Raw genomic sequence first — 22085 nt, forward strand, 5'->3', positions numbered from 1 at the left:
TCAGCATGAGAAAGGCAATCTCAGTGGTGTGGACCAATCCTGAAGCCTGACTGATTCAGGTCAAGGTAAGGTTGAGTTGGTTCCTGGTCCCGGTGGAGAGGTGAAGAGTGTGAGGTCAAATGTGGAGAAGAAGTCGATGACTTCAGGTGGGCGCAGCTTCACTGGGGGGATGCTGAAGTCAAGGTTAGCCAGTACAGCGAGCAGTGTGCCATCGTCAGGGGAGCAGCTTAGAAGGGCATCTGTCTCATGAAAAAAGTCACAGAGAGGATTGGGAGTTTGAGTTGAGTTTGAAACTAAGTGTGACAGTGACAGTGACAGTGACAGCGTGGAATATAAAAGTGAAGGACCTGTTAGGACCACATGGGGGAGATGAGGAAGCCAGTTCCTCTGCCACGACATGTTTGTCTCATGTCTTCGTCTCAGAGTGTGAAAATGAGTAGGTAGTTAAGAGGGCACCTGGAGTGGAACTGTTGTCTGGGGTGATCCAAGTCTCTGTAAGGGCAAGGAAGTTGAGAGTCTGTAGGGAGGCATAGGCTGAAATGGTGTCTTCCTTCTTGACTGCAGACTGGCAGTTCCATAGCCCCCCTAGTACTTCAAGTTCAGAACTGGTGGAGAATCTAGCCCAGATGCCCAGTGCTAGATTTTCCTCATTGGTCACAGCTGACTTGGGCGAATTTGCCTGTTAACACACAGTTTCAACAGTTTCACAACAATTTACCCAAAAAGTATCTAGACGAGATTAAATATTACAGCTAACCTTCCTCACAGAATGCCTAACACTAGATCTACAATTCCCTCTTACTCTCAAGCAGTAAATTCACAGCTTCTCTTTCCTGGACAGAATTTATCCGTAGCCATAGTTATTATGTATACTCTATATCAGGAACTGTGGACAGTGCGTCGCTCATGAGACACCTGCACAGTGAGCTGCTACATGCACCAGATCGTAAGCCATGAAGACTTAGTGTGCATGGACTTACTTTCCATGGAGTCTGACTCCAAAGGCATAAGCAACATGTTAGCGGTCACAGACCATTTCACGAGACATGCACAAGTTTTCCCAACAAAAAGCCAAAAGGCCCAAGTTGTGGCAAAGATCCTGATGGGAAAATATTTTGTACATTATAGACTGCTTTTGAGGACCCATTAGGATCAAAAAGAGATTTAGTGAGCCGAATGAAGAGAGAGCTGTTGACTCTGATGGGGATACTCAAGTCGCGAACAACACCATATCATCCACAAGGAGACCTGCAGCCAGAAAGATTCAACTGAACTCTGCTCTCCATGCTTGGTACATTGGGCCAAGAGAGGAAGCATAACTGGAATCAACATGTGCCTTGCTTGGTCCACACGTACAACAGCACAAAGTGTGAAGCCACAATTAACTCACCTTACCACCCATGTTTGGCAGAGAGGCGAGATTTCCTGTTGGCTTGTGCTTTGGAACATCTCCAGATGGCATAGAGGAAGCGTGCCACACCCAATATGTCACAAAGCTCAAGGAAGACTTGAAGCAAGCCTACAAGTTAGCCGCCGATGCTGCAGACAAACTGCACCAGAGAAACAATGGTTGTATGACCGCCAAGTTACCTTTCACTCCATAGAGATCCGCAACGGAATGCTGCTCAGGAATGTAGGCCTGAGAGGCAAGCACAATTTAGAAAGTAAGTGGAGTCCTGACCCCTATGTTGTGGGAAAGATGCCAAACATTCCTGTGTTCAAAATCAAAAGAGAGAATGAAAGACTAGGGGCAAATACACAGGGAAGACCTTCTTCCAATCGGACAGCTTGTGAGAATGCCACTCACCAACCAGGTTGAAGATCCACCTGCCAGACCCAAGACCAGAGCAGACACTCGCCAGAGACATCAAATAGAGCTAGGTCAGAGACTCAGGAGTTGTAGGATTTTTCCGATTCGTATTATGTCCCTTACCGTGCCACTCAGGGAGAGCTTATCCCAAGAGTGACAAATACTGCTGGGCTAGCAGTTGGCTTTGAAGATGACCCTGAAACAGAACCTGACAGTGACCCTGAAACAGGTAATGACCCTAAAGCTGAACCTGCTGAACATGATTCAGACCCAGAAGATGATTACCACAGCTCTGAACCAGAACCTGAAAATGAGGAGTGTGATCAGGAAGTAGCTCCGGGAGAGACCGGTGGAGCTAGTTCGGCGTCTGACCAAGGTGAATCATCTGAGGTCCAGGAGGAGAGAGTGAAGCCCAGATCTGAGCCTAGACCAAAGAGGACTGTTAAGCCGACTATTAGACTTACCTATGATGAGCCTGATAGATCAAGAGATCAGCCTACCATTGTGCACAGAGGAATAGTTATTAAAATAAGAAAACACTAACAGCAAGTAGTTATTATGCCTTTTAGACTCCTCCATTAAGTTAATTAGTGTCTAATCAGGACAGACATTGAAAAAGGGGAAGAGTGTAACCCGGTGGAAATTTATTCATGATAATAACAATATAAGGGAATAAATGAGTTCATATTTTGATAAATAACATTATGGTTAAAATGTTAAGATTCATTAACTAGCAATGAAGTTATAGTATTGCTCAATGAGAAAAATTTATATTGGGTAAGGTTCAAGGATTACTGAATGCAGCATTTAAAATTTTAATTATTGGTTGTGTAATAATGTATGTTAAAATGTTTTAAATATGGCTGTAAGGATAGAAAAAAAAAGTTTTGTGAATTTATGTTTGTGAATGAGCCTTTTGTTAATGAGACAATCACATTCGAAGTCAAAAGAATAAGGAAGTGAGAGTGAACTGTACGTGAAGAGAGCATAGTGAGATGAGAGAGAGCGATATACAAGGAAGAAAGTGAAACACAAACTGCTGAGTTAAAGTCTACACAAATGGCCCTCAATAGGTGGCCCCTGAGCCAAATCCGGCCCGCCGGCCGCCTATTTGTGATCCCCAAACTGTTATTCCTTCACTATGTGTTTTGGTTGGGTCAGCACGTGTATACCGGGACTTGTCTCCATGCCAATGATACACAGACAGCCTGTTACTGGGTCACTCACTGCTGCAAGCGTAATTTTTTATTTTCACTTTTGTTTATGGAGCAGTTAGCATATTGACATTTTGCTGGCTGTAGGAGCCTAGATTGCACGAAAATGGCATATTCCAAGTTCACTGCTAAAGGAAAAGTGGACAGTGAAACTGGGCCCACTGATGTAAGCCCTTGCATATGCTGTCATACCAAAAATGTACCGTGAGTGTCAGTGGCGACTCCCTGGAAAATACCACAAGCGGCGCACAGTCAGTGACAGTAGTTGGTCAGCCAGACAGAATAGTGGTTTGCATCATAATGAATGGAATTAGTTAGTTTAATGTCACTGAACGACACTGAATAAGTATGTTTTAAATTTGGGCCAATGGCTAACAGCCATGGACTACAAATTCCCTGACCTGATCCCTACAATCCTCAGACTTGTTGTAGGGCACGAGTTGTTGTTTGTGATATGTGGGGAAAAGAAATGAAAAAAAGTATGCTGCTGCCAAGTGCAACATTACGTCTCCATGTCCCGTTTATTATTTCCTTATTAAACCAGCTCAGTTAGGAGAACCCAAGACATTCTGTTAAATTTGTGGCAGCAGTGTTTCTTTTCCCATGGGACAGTTTTCTTCATGTCTACACGTAGCGTCCTTGGCTCGTTGGTACACGTTGTTTTAAGCATATGCGGCTGAACAAAGCTAGGTTACAGACTCATGGTGACTCATGGAGACAAGGACACGTTTTAACCTTGCACTGACTGTATGTCGATAACGGGAGAAAATTTCCTCTGCAGGGTGAGATAGTAGGAGATTCATGTCAGCGCCATGATGGGAAACAGAGGTGGCTATTGTGGTGAGCTAATACGCAACTGCTGCCGTATGTCAACATTGAGGGAACACACAGCCTCAAATTCATAAACAACAATGTCAACTTCCATCATGATGTTTAACTCCTGACATCGTCATATGCCAATTTGGCAGACATCGCCTGATCCTGTATGTATAAAGCCATTTTTGATTCAGTAAATAGTAAGTGGAAATCCTCAAGATTGTCACTTTAAGACTTAAAGTTATGAATAATTAAGGGTGCGGTCACGTTGATTGACAGCTAACCACAAGCTTTTTACTAGGCTTCACCTCAGCTTATATCAGTTACTGATCTTGATCTCCTGGCTGTGTAATAATAATAATGTAATAACTTCACCAATAATGTAATGACAGATATTGTATTAACATATTTACATCATTGGGAATTTACTACATTTTCAGGAGGGTGTTTTTTTAAACTGATAATGTAATACTTGACAGATAATGTAATATATGTTAATTTTCAGTCCAGAGTTCAACGTTTTGTGTTGTAAGAATCTAAGAATGTTATATTCACTGGATTTGAAACAACAGATTGACTATAGGGTTAAATTGCAGACCTTGAGTACCATATGCACACGTGCAGATACTTAGGGACATGCAATTACATCCTGGTCCCACTGAGTGGGTGATGGACTTACCTCCTTGGGAGAACAGAATTCCAGCTCAGATATAAGCTTCTGGAGAACCCAGGTAACTCCTCCCTAAACGTACCTCTTCACTTCACAGATATCCAACGAATCACTACCTCATGAAAACAACCACATCTTCCTTTATGTCAAGTGACATAGTGGTCAGCTGACATATGGAATAACAACAGACCCTGTAAGAGTTAACTAGCATTCAGCTGCTGGGGGCAGCAATTTCTGGCGGAGACAGCTGTAAGCTCAAAGCTTCAGGAGGAGTAAACACCCTAAGTAGAAGAGAATACAGAGTTTGTTTTAGGGTTTTTGGATTCAAAAGTGGATTAATCTTCACTCTCAATTTTCAACCTGTCTGCAGCCGGTTGATTTGATCAACCAGGATTTGGTGTTTGATTAGCCAGTTTGGAAGAGTCAAGTACCGTCAAGACTGCGACAACCAGTAACCGGTACCACTACCACTACCACCAATATTGTAAGGCACTTTATTCAGGATTGCTGAAAAAAATGTATAAACTGCAGCTTGTACGATATTCAGCAACCAGGGTTTTAGTAAGAAAGAGTTAAAGAAATTATGGGCCATTATTCCAGTTTTAGCATCATTGCATTTTATCTTTTTATGCATCAAGGTTTTAGTTTAATGTTTCTTTTAATAAACACATTTTATGCTTTTATCCTAATGTCAATAAGTAAGAAAACCATTATTTTATTTAATGTTAATTTGACTTCAAATAAGGTGTTTTTTTCATTCTTTCTTTTCCTTTTCTTATCTACCTTTTAATTTGAAATTAATTTAAACCATAGTTTAGGTCTCTGAGGCTAGATCATCACTGTAGCAAAGATTCAGTCTGATGACCCTTGCTATAATATCAAAGATTGTAGGCAAAGAGGAAATTGTACAGTCCAATAGCCCAGCCTGCAGAGTCATAGTGAGAGAAACTAGTAGGACAAGGAGAGGGTGTATGGGGGGGGGGACTGCGGCGTTCAACCACACTGTCAGGATGCGATGACACAGCTCACTGAAGCCGCTGTGATCAACTACGCACACACAAAGACATTGTGCTCTATCCATTAGAAGGAAAACAGTAACAACTCATGTAAACATATATTCTACACACACAAAGGCACAAAACAGACTCTCTCAGAATAGGACAGTACCAAAGTCCTCTGGTCGAAGAGGAGGTCTATTCCTCCCTATGTTTTGCTCTTGTTCTCTCTCACTTACGTGCACACATATATGCTGTGCCTTACAAGTACAACGGCAGGAAACAGAACAAAACAGATGGAAGCATTGCATTTTTCTTTGATTCTTACCTCCAGTGCATTAGATCATCAGTTATGCTGCATTACAGGGATTCAGTGGTTAGACACTGAGATGCTGTTCTGGTTAGAGCCTGATTATATGTCCTCCCTCTCGCTCTTTCCTGTCTGCCCCCACTCCCTCCACCCCACCCACCCCCCATCTCTCTCTCCCCTGCGCTGTGTGTGTGTTCCTCCACTGCACTGCTCTTGCATCCTATTCCAAGTTCCTCTCTACCTCTGCTAAGGGGGAAGTAAATCAGTACTGTTACTGACTCGCTGCTTCTCAGCACAAGTAGTGAATTTCTTTATTAATGGACTGTTTTTTACATATTTGTTAAGTTGTGCTAACGAATGGAATCTAATACTTTTAACTCCCAAAAGACGATACACAAATCTCAAAAATGTCTTTGTACACAACATGGAGGCCAGTGTTTGTCAGTCATATCCAAGAAATACAAACTCACTCAGTACATACGCATATGAATTGCATACAAGATTAGACTTGATTGAATTAGAGGGGACTGTTGGGCGGACATATGCACACTATTGACTGCAACACTGGAAGCATTCACAACATGCTTCCAGACATATAATTCTTTATATTTACTTTTCTGCAGTGTGTTTGGCTTGCTTCTCCCTCCCCAATGGTGGAACCCTCACCACTCGGTTCAGACAATAGAGGGGCCTACATGTAGACCAAAGCGTGAATGCGGCCTCCTAGCACTAACAAACTATTATCAGCAAAGGAAATTGCACCAACCTTAATGTCCAGTAGATGGTGCCTCATTGTCGCAGTCCCACAAGGTCCCATCTCCCATAGTCTAAGAGCACACCTGAGCAATTTGTCAGTTCCATAGCAACTGGGTACACGGAGAAGACAAAAAAATCTGCATGCCCGTTTCATAGCAGTCCCATCGTAACGTGCTGCTGGAAGCTTGGCCGTACCCAACATTTAGGTCAAGTACACATCATAAAACTTGTCCAATAATTACCTGATCATAGTGCTGTTTCATTTTTATCATGGTATTTTACAAAATTCTAAGGGTTTCAGGGAATATGACGGTACTTTTTTTTCCATGCATAATCAGGTGTTCACAGCATTTCTACTGGTTGAGAGAGGAATTACTAGCCCCTTCTAGATAGAAAAGATGGCACATTTGCTGCAAGGCTGCACTCTGCCGCCCTGTCTATCTAAAAGGGAGGTTTAATATTCCTTCTTTCCCAAAAAAGCCTCCACTGGGGTAGGCATAGACATGTGATGTGACGTGAAGCACGAAGTTGGGCATGAACAGTTACGTACAACATATGCATGGGAAGAAATGTGGCAACATTTGACAGATGTACTTAATCATAGACCCATGGCCCATATTCTCACCTCCTCAGTCAAACACACTCTGATGTTAAACCCCCGCTATTAAAGGAAGCATGCAGTGGAGCGCCTCGCGTTAGCTGCCTCAAGCAACAGACAGCTAACAGGAAGCAGGTCGAATTTGTCTTCAAAATAAGAGCTTTATATTGCACCCAATTGGAGTTTAGAACTGGGTTCTAAACTACTAGCGACCCTAGTAGTGAACGACAAGCTGACAGCTACAGAGACCAAGGAGACGCTCGCATCTACTGGATCTCAGCGGCTTTCCAGTTGCTCATCTTGACATCCGCGGATAGAGTGATGAACTGCCATGTCTATCCTAGCCATCTTCACCGTAACATATCACCAGAACACTACTGTTTACCCTCACCACGCCTCACAGTCGCACCATGCCTGTTTAGAAGTGCAACATTGAAAACGGTCCGGTACACAATCATTGATCACTGTGCGTTACTGTTATTTTTGTCATTTTCCTCATTAAACAAATTTAAATTTTTGCTTTCTTCTTGCGTCTCAGCCTGTGATGTCACGTATGCTACAAGTCACATTTTCAGCATGGGGACAACTCACATGTAACACCACACAGCCACACAAGCAGCAATGGAGGGAGGAGAGAGACGCGCATTTTCTAGCTGGAAATAAAGTCATTATTTTGAGAAATAAAAACTTTTAAAATCTAAAAATTTTAAAAAAAACACAAATGCTTGATCAAGGGCTTTATGTGTGTGTGATACACAAAACCTCTCATTTAAACCACATTCAACATTAAAATCAGGCCAACACGCTAACTAACGTTGTCACCTGGCACTTTTGACGTAACGAACATTACTTAAATTTAGCTAATCTGTTTGAAAACACCATCACTGTAATAGGGACTGAACACAAATATTGCGTTAGGTTATGACTTTACAGAAAATAAGAGGGAAATTGCTGTGAATTCTCTGCTGGGAGGAGTACACCATATGCTGCTTCATGCAGAGACAGACGGACTGTTAGCGCATGCGCAGTGTGTTCGATAAAACTTAATGTGCAGTTAACTAGTTGAGCTAATCCTCCACCAATCGTCAGCGCTCTTCTTTATTCCTTTGTGTGCGTCAGTGATGATGTCAGTTACGTGATGAGTGGATAATTGTTTATATTTGTATGTGAGGAGAGCTATTAATATTACCACGAAATATTTGCACGAAATTTGGCACACAGCATCTGTGGACCCTCCTGACAAAAAGTTATTATCGATAGGCCAAACAATGCTCAAGTTATTAGATAACAACTTCCTGCAGATTTCCTTCCAAACAGGAAGTGTTGCATATCTTTAAATGCAAATAGTTTATATCTCCACATCGGTTGGGCAGATTGACACGAAACTTGGTATAATCATTGCCACAGCCCTCTTGAGGATATCTGACAAAGGACTTATCAATCGGCCACTAGGTGGCGCTCTGGTACCAGTTTAATTTTATATTTGGCCCTGTGCCCACACCATAACGCTTATGGAAATAAAATTCATAGGGGTGGTAAAGACTAGCCCCTGCAACTTACATACCAAAAATGACCAGCAGGCGGTTCCATTTTCCACATGAAAGCATTTTTGGCCCATAACACACATAATGTGTCACACATTGTTAAACCTTATATCTACATGTTCCCTCAATTCAGCTGAATTATTTGGTGTAGGCCACACCCACTTTCGAGCTAACTTTCCATTTGCAAAATCAGACAAATGCAAAACCTAGTTTTTCAAACTCCTCCTAGGCAATTTCACCAATTTGCACTAAACTTTGCATGAAGCATCTATGGACCCTCCTGACAAAAAGTTATTAAAAGAATTTTGATAGTCCATAAAACGCCCGAAATTTAAAACAACAAATTCCTGCATATTGTGTTGAAAGCAGACAATCTTGTACACCTTAACAAAATACTATCTGATTATCACGTAAATATTCACAATTGTGTTCCATGGACTGATGAGGCTTCGTGTAAAATTTGGTGCAAATTGGCCAATAGGTGGCAATCTGGTCGCAGTCTCATTAGTTTGAATGGAAAGTAAATGGGAAAATCTTCAAATCCTCTTCAAAACTCATCCACTTTCAACCTCTTTTGTGCTTCATGCTTTGAGCTACAGATACCATTCCACCTTTTAAAGAGTCAGAAGACCTTGAACTGTTGGGCATGTATTCCGTTTTTAAAAACCTTTTATGGTTTTCAAATTATCACAGTTTTAGTTTTAAGGAGTTTTAGGCCGTCTTCTGATTTCGTAATGGGTGTGTATTGTGCGAGCTTGAGGGCGTGACATCATCACTAGAGTGTAGAGCAGCTGAAAGAACTGGACAAAAAATTGTCTTCAACTTGATTTGGATCCCACATCTTTTACTTCACATAGATACTATATACAAAGAAATGTAGAACATCTTGGCTTTCAGTTGATGGTCCTATTTCAGATGTAGGACTTACACTTTTGGCTGTAGAAGTCCTACAGCGACAAGCACTCCAGCAGCTCCGCCATAAGCCATAATGTTAATTTTGAGCCTAGGTTTCTGGAGGAGAGCAGACAGTACTTGTTTTGTCTCTCGTTCTGCTGCTGTCATTTTTTACTCTCCAGATATAAAAAAAAATGAAACAGATTTCAGCAATGTCTCTTGTTACTCAAAATATAAATATTTTGGTGACAGCCCTTACATTTATTTCAAAACTGTTCACCTTTTTAAGCTCTTTCAGCCCTCTTTCTTTTTAGCTTTCATCATGCAACACACCCCATTAGTTAATCAGTTCTTCTTTGATCTGGCTGGAATCTCTGGATTTTTTTCAAGATCTCCCAAGAGAACCAGTGTGATTGATAGAGTGGTGGCACACAGACTCCCAAGAGCAAGCACAGTAAGATGGAACTTCCATCTCTGTGCTGTGAACACTGTTTGAGCACTAATGTCACATCATCCAGTGTCTTGAATTCATCAGGCATGATACTTTGAGCTTCTTCCTTAAAGTATTTCATTGCATTATGCCTCGTGTAGACATTTTCTTCAGCCAGCTCGAGAAGTGGACCATCAACTGTATTTTTCCAGGGAATCATGCAGCAGTACACACACTTTTTCTGATTTCAGCATACATTACTTAATACCAGCGGGAGCAGGCCACCAAATTATAAAGGAACAGCTTCTTCATTGCAAGCCGTTGCATGTAGAAGCCCTGACGGCAGCATGCCCCAAGGTGCGTGGACTGCGAGGGCCCGTTCAACGCTGCTTGCAGCTTTAATTATTGTTATTATTATTGTTTATTATTGGTGTCCTCTGCAGAAATCACAAACCACACCTACGACAGTGTCCTGTTCATTTGGATAGAGGTCAATAAAATCATCTAAAAGGGAGAAGTTGCTGTGTCTTCTCTGAGGATTAGGAGGATTAGGCCAGTATATATACAGCCAGTGTATCATCACCGAAGCTGTTCCCTTACAGAAATGTTTTCTTACGTGATATAGCATAGATCCGTCTGACCCCTCAATTGCGTCCATACTCCATTTTTTTGTTCTCAGTTGAAATGACACAACTCGGAATCGCTCAAAAACAAAACAAAACAAAACAAAAAAAAAACACATGGCAAACAGATGTAAAATAATCCAGGTAATAATCCAGGTAATCCATTAGTGGCCAGATAGCCCGACTAACAGTAGTGCCATACTCAGTTGAAAGTGACTTCAAAAAGAAGGCAGTACAGTTGTCACTGGCCAGTTTTCTTGATGACAGCAATATCAACCAATCACGTTAAAAGCAACATGGCTAGACAGCCAATAGCAATTGTATCAGCGTGGTATTGTTTTCTTTATGCAGAGAAGATTATGAAGAAAATAATATAAATGTTTATATATTTTTATCTGTAGGCTGATATATTCAATTACATAAGCATCTCTTTCTCTCTCTGTCACACACAACCTACTGCAATATGTGTAAAACACTTTATAAACAAAGGTGAGTTGACTTCACTTGAATTAAGCAAAATATCAAAAGCATCAATATTTTTACTTGCATTCCAGAATGTGGTCATCATTTAGGTTTTCATGGTACTGTCATTTTCAATTTGGTGAATAGCAGATAAAAGCCTACTCTGACTTAATGTAACACAATAGATAGACATTATTTTAATCTACCTTGGAATTTACAAATGCTAACCCACTCATAACCTTTTATTTTGCATTAATCTTTGTTATTTAAGCATCATCTGAATTCAAGCTTTACCAATCAACAAGTTTACCGATTGCACCTGAAACTTTTGACTTCCCCTTCTCCCACACTTACTACCTACAGCTGTCTGGACAATTGCAATAATTTTTCCTGCCTTTACTCATTGTATTTTTGTCTGATTAAGAATTACAGTTTGAATATTAAAGTACTAACTATACATGTCTACACCAGTACTTTTACACACACCATATAAATACTAGGGAACAAGAGTGTGAACAAGATTTACCTTAACATTACAGAGAAAAATGTTGTAAGTGTGAACATAAACCTTTACATCATGAGCTACATTTTTTTTTTCAGCAGAATTTGAATATAAAAATACAGATATAAAAGCTAATCTTTACCTTTTAATTACAGAGAGAAACATTAGATTTTCAGTTTGGACATAAACCTTAATATAAAAAGTTACATATTTAACTACAGAGTTTGAATGTAAAAGTACACATAAATCTAAAACTAATCAGATTTACCTTAAAATTACAGAGAAAAACGTTAAATTGTTAGTATGGACTTAATATAACACCTTTTTACCTTTATATAACAAGCTACATATTTAATTACAGTTGAATGTATAATTAGGCTACATGCAAATATAAAAATAAGATATACCTTAAAATTACAGAGAAAAGTGTGAAGATTACCTGGCTACATATTTAAATGCAGATAATTACTGTCATTCTACATGAATTTGAATGTAATTTAAGAAAACAGAGATCATGTGAAATAAGTACAGTATTTTTCTGTGAAAAAAATGAGAAATTAATGTAGTTTGTCATTACTGTCATAATACTTAAAATAACAGGCAGATTGTATATTTACAGGTAATGTCTGTAATTTTACAGTTTTGTACACTATTTTTAAAGAACAGAAAAACTACTGTAAAAAAAAAGTCATATACTGTAAAATTAGGATTTTTTAAAGTGTATGTTAACATTGAACGCAGAACTTTAAGGGATTCTTCATCCTTGGACTTTTCTTCATCTGAAGAACATGGCTCCTAAAAGGATGCAAAAAGATGTTGTTTTCCAATATATCTGTAGTGTAGTAAACAGCACTAAAACCTTCTTCATACTACTCACCTTCACAATGCTGTCGCGACCTCCTTGTGGGATGCATTTTTCTCATTTTCTGTGTGCAAGGAACATATTGGTTAATGTATGACTTGATTTAATGCACACAAAATTAAACCGGTTTACATCCACTCACCTGTCCTTCAGCATCAACCCCATCTCTGTTTCCCATGGATCCACTGTCCTCTGATTTGCTCTGTGAGGAGCACAAATCCTAAAGAGGAGATTTTGTAATTTAGAGGTCATGGACAGAAAAATAACTGTACTGTCTATATACATCACTAAACCAAGCTTAATACTCCACACCTTAGCTTCACAGGCTGTCAGACCCTTCTCAATAGATGCATTCTTCTCATTGTCCTCTGCAGAGGAAGACAGCACCTGGAGACAAATCAAGAGATTTTTTTATTCAAGGGACAGATAGATAGATGTTGGGTTTTTACTCACAGTTTAAATGGTCCCGTTATTCAACAGAATTACATTCAAAGGTTTGCAGCTGAGACACTATGAAATGTATACTAACCACCAGTTTTGCTCCTTAATGACTAGATGACTCCAGAGTTTACAGTTATACAGCATCCTAAACAGCATGCAGTTAATCATAAATCAGAGACATGAATATCGGACAGCTACTCACAGGGTCGGTAGTCTCCATTTTCTCATACGGGTCGCCTTCTTCCTCACACCTGAGCTGTTTACAGTTATATAAAGCATCCTAAACAGCATGCAGTTAATCATAAAACAGAGACATGAATTTCTGAAAGCTACTCTCAGGGTCCGTAGTCTCCATTTTCTCATACGGGTCGCATTCTTCCTCACACCTGAGCTTACAGTTATGTACAGCATGGTAAACAGCATGCAGTTATTCATAAAACAGAGACATGAATATCTGACAGCTACTCACAGGGTCGGTAGTCTCGGTTTCTCTCGTACGGGTCGTCTTCTTCCTCACACCTGAGCTGCAATGATGTGTGCAGTAAAGAATATGGCAGAATGTTGCCACAAAAGGGGAAAGACCAAACAGTTTTAAATGTGCAAATTTCTTTAGTGGAACCTTCCTCACCTGTTCTATTCTTCTGGGCGCATAGATACATAAGTTTCTCTGAGCCCATGGATAAGCATTCTTCCTTACCCTTTCATGCCTTTTTCTGCGGAGGTTGTAAATGACTGGGGTGAGCGTTACAGTGTTGAGCACAATCAATAACTCCTGCTGTAATTTCAGCTGTACTTCCTGCTATAGGTCCATGTCCGTCAGTCACTGTTGATGGAGATGTGATTTTGAGTATAAGCTCACAGTCTTCCATACCCACAAGGTTCTGGACAGTACAGCAGTAGACTCTAGAGTCCATAGCCTAGTGAAATACCCTGGGAGACATCAATGTTGATGCACAAGCATAATGACATATGGTGTTGTATTGGTGGGCTGTAGATTGAGGTTGCACTGCCAGGGTTTTCACTGTAAAATATAAGGGTTATGTAGTGCCAAAACTACTTATCTATATTAGCAACTAACAAACTTTTCACTAAGCAAAAACTCACAGGTGGAGTCTCAAATCAAGGATGAAACAGCTGATCTTCCAGTCAAAGGTTTTTATTTCACACAGCAAAATACATGCTGTGAGCTCTCCCGGGATGAACTGATTTCTCTGTCTGGCGCTCCCCTTTATATACTATTCTGGTCCGGGGGTTTCCACGCCCTTGGATCCTCCTTCTTTTTGGCCTGATCAATACCCTTAACCACGATTAACTTCCATTTTTAGATTATATCGGTGGAATATCTTCCAAATAAGGTTTTAAAAATAAAGCCAGACACCCCCGTTTCAGCCCCCTCCCTCCCTGGGGCTCGGGTGTCATCTGGCAATGGTCATCTTTTGTTTATTTCATGTTTAGCAGTCATAATCTTCATATACAGTAACTGTGACTCTCGTGTTCCTCTTAAGGGATGATTCCTCTATGGTTTACCCACTGCAGGCCCTGCAGGTGCTTTCCTTCTACACACACAGAACAGCTGAACACTTCTAAATAGGGTGATGGTATTACAGATCGGGCTTTATCCACTACAGTTACTGTTAGGGCAGGACTGTGTATGGGAACACACATGTTAAACATTGTGCAAGAAAACTGGTCTGTTACAACATATTAGACCTCCTCACACCAGTCTGGCTGAGAGAGAGAGTGAGAGGTATCCTCTAAGCCCCCAGACCCCATACATACATCCTCATGAACATCATCAGAGTCACTTTCATGATGAATGAGGGATGAAAATAAAATATCTCAGAAAAAAAAGATCAAGTGTGGTTTCGGGTGTAAAATGAAATCACAGATTTACTTTGTGTGCATGTTCTTTTAAAATGTTAATACATATATCTGTTTGAGTAAAGATGTGTGTGAAGGTCCTTAATCATCCAGGTCATGGTAAAGCAAAGGCTCATCTAAAATTATGATTTTTCAGAAAATAAAGATTTAGCATCATTAGTCACATAGCTGAGTATTACATGACTAAATAACTATAATTGAAAATATTATGTACATGTTATATGGTATTGATTACAAGAATGTGAGATTATTTAAAATGCCCTTTCTCCTGTGATGCAAAGAAAATAAAGTCTACAAATATCACAACTGTCAACACATTTCAGCTCCACAAAATGTTATTTTAAGCTATAGCAATCACAAAAAGCCCACAGAATCCAAGAGTGGAAATAAATACACAAAGTATAAAGAATATTCCAAAGCATATTCTGTGAATGATGTAATAGCCTACTTTTTTATTGATTATGTCAAATGAGCTCTATTTGACCCATGTTAAATAAGGAGAGACAGCTTTACAGTAGTTGAGTTCATAATTGCCACAGCTCTATAATATTAAAGTAGTGTGCTACTTAATAGCAGAATACAATGTATCAGACTTTTCACAAGTTTTAATCTTTTACTGCAAAGTGGGCCCTCAGTTAATACATACAGAAAAAATGGACAGATGTACTCACTGAATTTTATCTCCACCTCACTTCTGGTGCAGCCTCCAGTCTCAGGCCGGCTCCAGTCTCAGGACCAGGTCTCCCCAAGGACTCCAGTATTTTCCACTTTTTATTACCATCCTGACAACATTAAGTTGTTGTTTGAAGAAACTTCAAAATAAAATCGTTTAGACGATTTCTGTTTCCAATTCTGTCTAGTAGCATGTAACATCAGTAAGCCTATCTATATCAGTGTAGCAACATATTGATTCAACACGTCTGTCATAAACATACTGCATTAACATTCATTCTGTCAATAGGGCATAAATTCCATCCATGAAGCCTCTCTTCCTGTCTTTAACAAAAAACAAAAAACTTTACATGCATAATTGACCTTTGAAGAGTGTAACAGTAGCTTAGTACAAACATCTGAATTTAATATGGAAAATGTATTTCATGACAAAAGCTTATGTGTCTGCTTGTACTGTAAACCTGAAGATATTTTAAGAGATGAGGCTATATATTTCACCTAAGCAAGCAACCTCAGCGCACATGTGGAGGGCAGGAGTAGTTAGAGTAGTAGATTTTGTGCTATGCTATGCTTAAAGCAAATTTAGCCATTTTCTTCTAAACACATTAAAAAAGGTCATGAATGTATTTCTTTAAAACATGTAAAAAGCATTCAACCATTTAGAGTTTAATTTTGGGGCTAGGCTCACAAACTGTGTTTCAGGATTTCTGAGTTCAGGATTTAATGGGCGGGTCAGAAAATAACATAATAACATAAGGAAATGGTGGATCGATTTTGTCAAAAGAAGCTACTGTGGAGAGTTAAAGGGGATTTTCGGTCGATTTAATCATGCAGCTTCATTGCTCAAGCTACCCTTGACTTGCCAGTACCGAAGACACAAACACATTTGGTCCAACCATTACAGGGCTCCAGTGAATGGAGAGTTAGCATTGACAGCTAACAGCATAGGGTCAGAACTTTCCACTGTGTTTTAAGCTTCTTAACATGCTCCACATCTCACCCCAAAAGTTATGCAACATCAGCAGACACCTCACAACACAGCACTGTAGCGTGTATGACTCAAAATGAATTTAAAAAAGTTTAGTTAAAACAGTGTGTTTGTGCAAGGAGCTACATACCGGTTTGTTGACATCCGTGTCTTCCGGTAGCTAGATCAAACTAGTCAATCCATCGAGCGTGCGCTTACTCCCACACTGGCAGAGACAGAAACGTATTCCAGCATTTTTCGTTTTTCTGTTCATAATGTACATGTCGATGTTACTGCCTGCCATGAGCTACTTGCACAAGCATTTTTTTGTAATAAGTCAAAATAATGACCATACTTCCAGCTACAAAAGGCGCATCTCTCTCCTCCCTTCACCTTGTTTGTGTTGCTGCGTGGTTTTACGCGAGTGAGTGTCCTAGTGCGGAAAATGTGACTTCTTGCAGATGTGACGTCACTCCCCGAGATGCAAGAAGAAAAGCTAAAATATATATGTTTACCAGGGAAAATGACAAAAATAATAGTAAAGCACAGAGATATGAATAAGTAACTTTAATCTGATTAGTGGTTTGGAAACATTAGGCGTTAGATTACTCCTCACTGAAAAAAGTGGTCAGATTAGAGTAAGGCGTTACCGGCATCACGGGATTGTGTAGTGTAAGTGCAACATGGAGCTTGAGAACGTCCGTTATAACAGCCCACGTATTTAAAAAAAATGTCAGGTTTAAATCGGGCTCATAATTACAGTTAATGTGACGGGCTGGGCGGCTCGGACACAATGTGTGCGGGCTCAGGTCGGGTCGGGTCGGGCTTGATTTTTTTGGGCCAGATCAAAGCTCTAAGTGTAAGTGTGTGCTTTTGTATGTTATAAATATTGTACATTTTGGCAATTAAATGCACTTTGCTGAAGGTGCAAATCCTGAAAGTGATTTTACACCGTGCATCCTGTCACGCCCATGTAATGTTAGCAAATGTTATTGCATTTAATCATGACATGATTTGGCGTCATTCCCTGAGCGGAGTCCATCTGACAGCACAATGATAATCCACAGGTAATATTTTATGTGCACCAATATAGACTATGACAAGGAATTGTATGTAGACTGGGGTGTTACGTTTGTGTGTAATGTAAAACATGGACTGTGAGGAACGAAGCTGAGCACTATCAGTGTCTGACTCAGAGTCAGTTTCTGGCTCTGATGGCTCATACAGGTCAGGCTGGGTCGTCTGATGATGCTGCTAGCTTACATTGTTACTGTAGGTTATGTCCTTGTACAGTACATGGAGGCCCCCCTCCTGCGCGTGGGCGTGGTTCCAGCGCCTCTGTCTGACACGCCCCCAGCCTTTCACAGCACAGAGAAGTTCTTGTTTTTTCCATGATTTTGAGACCTAATTTTATATACTTGGCTTTTTTTTTAATCTTTCAAATTTGTCTCAGTGGTCAATGACACGTGTTTCTGTGGTATGACAAACTCAAAACAGAAATTTATTTCTGCTTTACATGGACTTTAATTGCTGTGTTTAATTTTAATTGTTCAGATGTTGCAAAAACGTGCATGGTTAGAAATAAAACAAATCTACCTGTGATTTTTAAAATTGGAATATTTGTTTGCAATGGTAAAATGAAGCAATGCCTTCTGGGAATTTCAAGACTGAATTAGGTGGACCATCTGCGTGGTTGTCGAACGTTGGAGATTGAAAGTTGGAAGATTAAGCTAGCCAAAAAAAAAAAAAATGAATCGAGGCATGAAGCGACACAAGGGGGGAGCAGAGAAAAAGAGAGAAATCTAAGAGAGCACTTGTTGGCAGACGGTGAAAAATGCTGCAAACCTACTGATCTGTTTTTAAAATCAAGTGCAGTTTCAGCTAACACTAGCGCTAATACTGCTAGCACTAATGTTAGTGACAGCACATCATCAATCATCAATTTGACATTTGCATTCCTTCCGAGTGGCTGGCAAGTTTACAACCTCCTGGCAGGAGAGGTTTGACACAGCGTCAGCAGCTTGGACATCAGGCTAATCTGCCTACTACAAACGCAACACGCAAATTCCCACAAATAATAACTATTATACTATAATAACTATTACGTTTGTGGAGACGTGAAAATCTTTATTATTTCCCACAAATGTAAAAATACAATGAATACTGGTCGTAGTGGTTGTTGTTGGTTGGCCTATGCACCTACTAATACTACTTAGAGTGGGTGCAAAATCCAGCTGCTGACTCTCCGCTCCACTGTCACACAGCGGATCCTCCGCCTGCCCTCTCTCTCTTATAATTGTTTGCCTGAAAAATAATTTCCGTAATGAAAACATCGCCTGACATTTAAATTTAAATTCCCATTGACAATAAAAATCTGAAGAAATCTGGACTTATTGCTCATTTGTAAACATATACCAGTCTGTAGGCAAGAATCTAAAGGTTTATTAATTTAGTCTTAATTCAGTTCAAATTCACTTTATTGGCATGGATACCACAACAACAATAAAGCTGTGTGTGTGTTTATGTGAAATTACAATAATAATAATAAATAATAATAATAATGATGATAATAAACTTTGAACATGATTATGAGAATGACCACTATTACGGCTGAATGCTACGGCAAGAAATGATCCACGGGCAAGGTTTGAGGTGGGTCACCGCGGTGGCACTTTTATTCATCCATCACAGCAAAGCAGCATAGGCACATCAGTCTCACAACAATCCCGGTCACCAAAATGGCACCTATTTATAGGGTGTCACAACTAATCACCCTGGAAGAATCCATCCAGGGGGGATCCACTGCCTTCCACATGTTTAACCCACCATTTTTATTCCTGTATTTACCCCCCACCCCCGCCAATCAGTGACCTATATACATCGTCATTTGCTTCTACTACCAAAAGAAAATACAAAAACTACTTCATCTTTACATTTACTAAAAAAATACACACATCTACCACCCCGACACCAATTTACACTTGGCCCCAGAACCATAAAAGTGGCATCCATTTCCTGGGGAAGCCTTTTGCCCGCACACCGTGACAACAAAAGACAGGTGAGTACACAATACACTTAAGTTATTCAAAGCATACACTCATTGAGCGACACAAAACCCATTTTAGCTTAGCTCTTTGCTTAAACAATTCACACATTTCATCTACATATTCAACCCTGTGTTCCTCTGCTCTAGGTGGAGCTGTGTGGCCCACACAGCACCCACCAGCAAAACCAAGCCTCGACAATGGACAACAAACATTCAATAAACACAGTACACATATCCATACAAATGTGCAAAAAGCAATGTGATAAAATGCATTGTGCAAAACTCCAAAGTACTGTTGCTTCTCTTAAAGTGTCTGTACAATTATTAGTGCATATGCAGTCACACTCATCAAAAGTGCATGGTTCCATGTCAAGTGATGATGTGCTCTGCGTCACAGTGATCACAATTAAATGATCAATTTGTGATGTAAATAAATAACTAAATGCAAACATTAAAGACTCCTTCTAACACTTTTTTTGTAAAAGTGTCTGTGTTTTAATTTAGAATAGTTTTCATATAAATTACACGAAATGCAAATAAAATATGATGAGTTTTACCTATTTCATCCATAAGCGGTCATACTGACCACACATCATTTCGGGCGGTTTGCTGCTTTCATTGTCCCTCTTTTTTTTGTGATCAATTTTTTATTGAAAAAATTACAATATATAGGTACTAATATCATATACAAGGATTTTCTCTATACAGTGATTGCACTGGAAATAAAGTAGCTTGTACATTTCAGGAACGTAACAATAGTGCCGGGGCACTCCCAATAAACATGCAGGAATGACACCTGGGCATTAAGTGGGCAAAGATCACAATTAAGGGAGATAGCAATCTTCATAGAATAACACCTTATGGGAGTGAAGTACATCCTATAAATATACTTATAGTGTATTAAAGGGTTTTTTGGATGTACCACTGAGATTTTTCCACACTGTGTCCCAGCAAATCTCCCTATCATTTACTTCATTTAAATCTCTATTCCAGACACCCTCCACTGGTAAGGGTTTATAGGGTCCATTTCGAAACTGACTTACTGGAGCTCATTCCAATATCCCAAAGGAGCAAGAGGGATCATTGAAGAGCAAAAATTAACAGGAGGCAGTATATCCATTTTAATTATAGCTATCCGGGCTTGTAGTGAATTTGGAAGATTTGACCAGCACTCAAAGTCCTTCTCTATTTGACTGTATATACTAGGGCTGAACGATATGGACAAAATTTCATATCTCATTTCATATCTCGATATCTTGATATCGATATGATACAGTATGACTACGGGTTCGGTGAAAACCAAGCATTTTTCAGAAAAATAAAGACATTATTTTAAGCCATATACAAATGGTTGATAGAGAAATCATTACCAAATTATCAGAAACTCACTACAGAGACAAATATATTAGAAGTATCAACAGTAAAGGGAGGAAGAAGATCAAACTAACTATGTGCATCTTTACAAGATGAACGATGACATCTAATCTGGAGAGAAGAGTGAAAGTGAAGATCGAGACTCAGCAGCTTCAGGTTATCGGTCAAGTACCAGTGGAATCTAGAAAGAAGTCAGAGAATTAATGAATCAACAGAGTAAACAGCAGCTATCCGGGCTCAAATCCACAGAGCGAGCGGCCGCGGTGTCGCTCCTGCTGCCCCAGCCAGCCCCCGACACACCGGCCTGCCGCCTGCACAGCCGCTCGGGAGGGGAGAGACCCCGGTGCTGCTGCAGAGGAGCCATGGAATGCGATAACTCTGAGCAGCAGAGAATTACAATATCATATATTTCTCGTCTTTCCCCTGATGATCTGAAGAAGTCGCTAAATTTGTCACGAGTCGCTTTTTAGAAATAAAGTCGCTAAGAGTGTCTGAAAAGTTGCTAAATCTAGCGAGAAAGTTGCCAAGTTGGCAACACTGTGTGTGTGTGTGTGTGTGTGTGTGTGTGTGTGTGTGTGTGTGTGCGCGCGTCTCGGTCTCCCTCACTCCCGCCCTCATGTTTGTCATTGGTTGGCTTCAGCTGTCGATCCACAGCAAGCATGAAATGAGGTTTGTAGTTCGCTGGCCTTAGCGGTGCATTCAAGGGCACATCGTAAAAATGATGTTTGTTGTGACTGCCAGAGCTGTACATGCAGGGTGAGCGGGGAAATATATATAGTTTATATTGTTTCTTTTTCGATAGTAATATCTTGAATGTTCATATCTAGATATAGATACGATAACGATATATCGTTCAGTCCTTCTTTGGACATCATGCAACTGCATCATAAAGCCTACATGAACTGCATGGTGTTCAGGGATGAGTAGTCTCTATCGTTATTGTGCTATTTTTTCAGCTATAGTTACATTCATCGTCAGTAATGTAGCAGCCTAGTTTTGAATGACAGTGTCCCTGCTATCACATGTTGGTAAAATAAAACATTTACACTGGTGCTGGATACAGTGTGTTGATGCTATGACCTGCACCTTCTTCTTGTGCACTTTTGTTTGACAGTGTGCCTGCAGTGCATGGCTGCCCTTGTTAGTATAGTTAATAGCAGTTTTTAAACTGGACAGCAAGCCGCCAATTTGGCTGTCCTCTTTGCAGCTAGGTCCATG

The 22085-nt window shown here is 40.0% G+C and overlaps 1 protein-coding gene across 7 annotated transcripts in view; it reads right to left on the reverse strand.

The window, feature by feature from the left end:
- LOC119022301 (glycine receptor subunit beta-like) overlaps positions 1 to 22085 on the reverse strand; it is a 167000-nt gene that overhangs the window by 137962 nt on the left and 6953 nt on the right. For 4 of the 7 annotated variants that reach the window (XR_005075889.1, XR_005075888.1, XM_037103014.1 and 1 more), the window contains exon 1: positions 5834 to 5943. The exons of 1 other annotated variant lie outside the window; for it this stretch is intronic. The gene's annotated coding sequence lies outside the window, so the exon portion shown is untranslated. Of the gene's footprint in view, positions 1 to 5833; positions 5944 to 22085 lie in introns of those variants that run through there. 2 more of the 7 variants (XM_037103032.1, XM_037103049.1) reach the window with 2 other exon arrangements.

This window comes from Acanthopagrus latus, chromosome 1, assembly GCF_904848185.1.
Source record: "Acanthopagrus latus isolate v.2019 chromosome 1, fAcaLat1.1, whole genome shotgun sequence".
NCBI lineage: Eukaryota > Metazoa > Chordata > Actinopteri > Spariformes > Sparidae > Acanthopagrus > Acanthopagrus latus.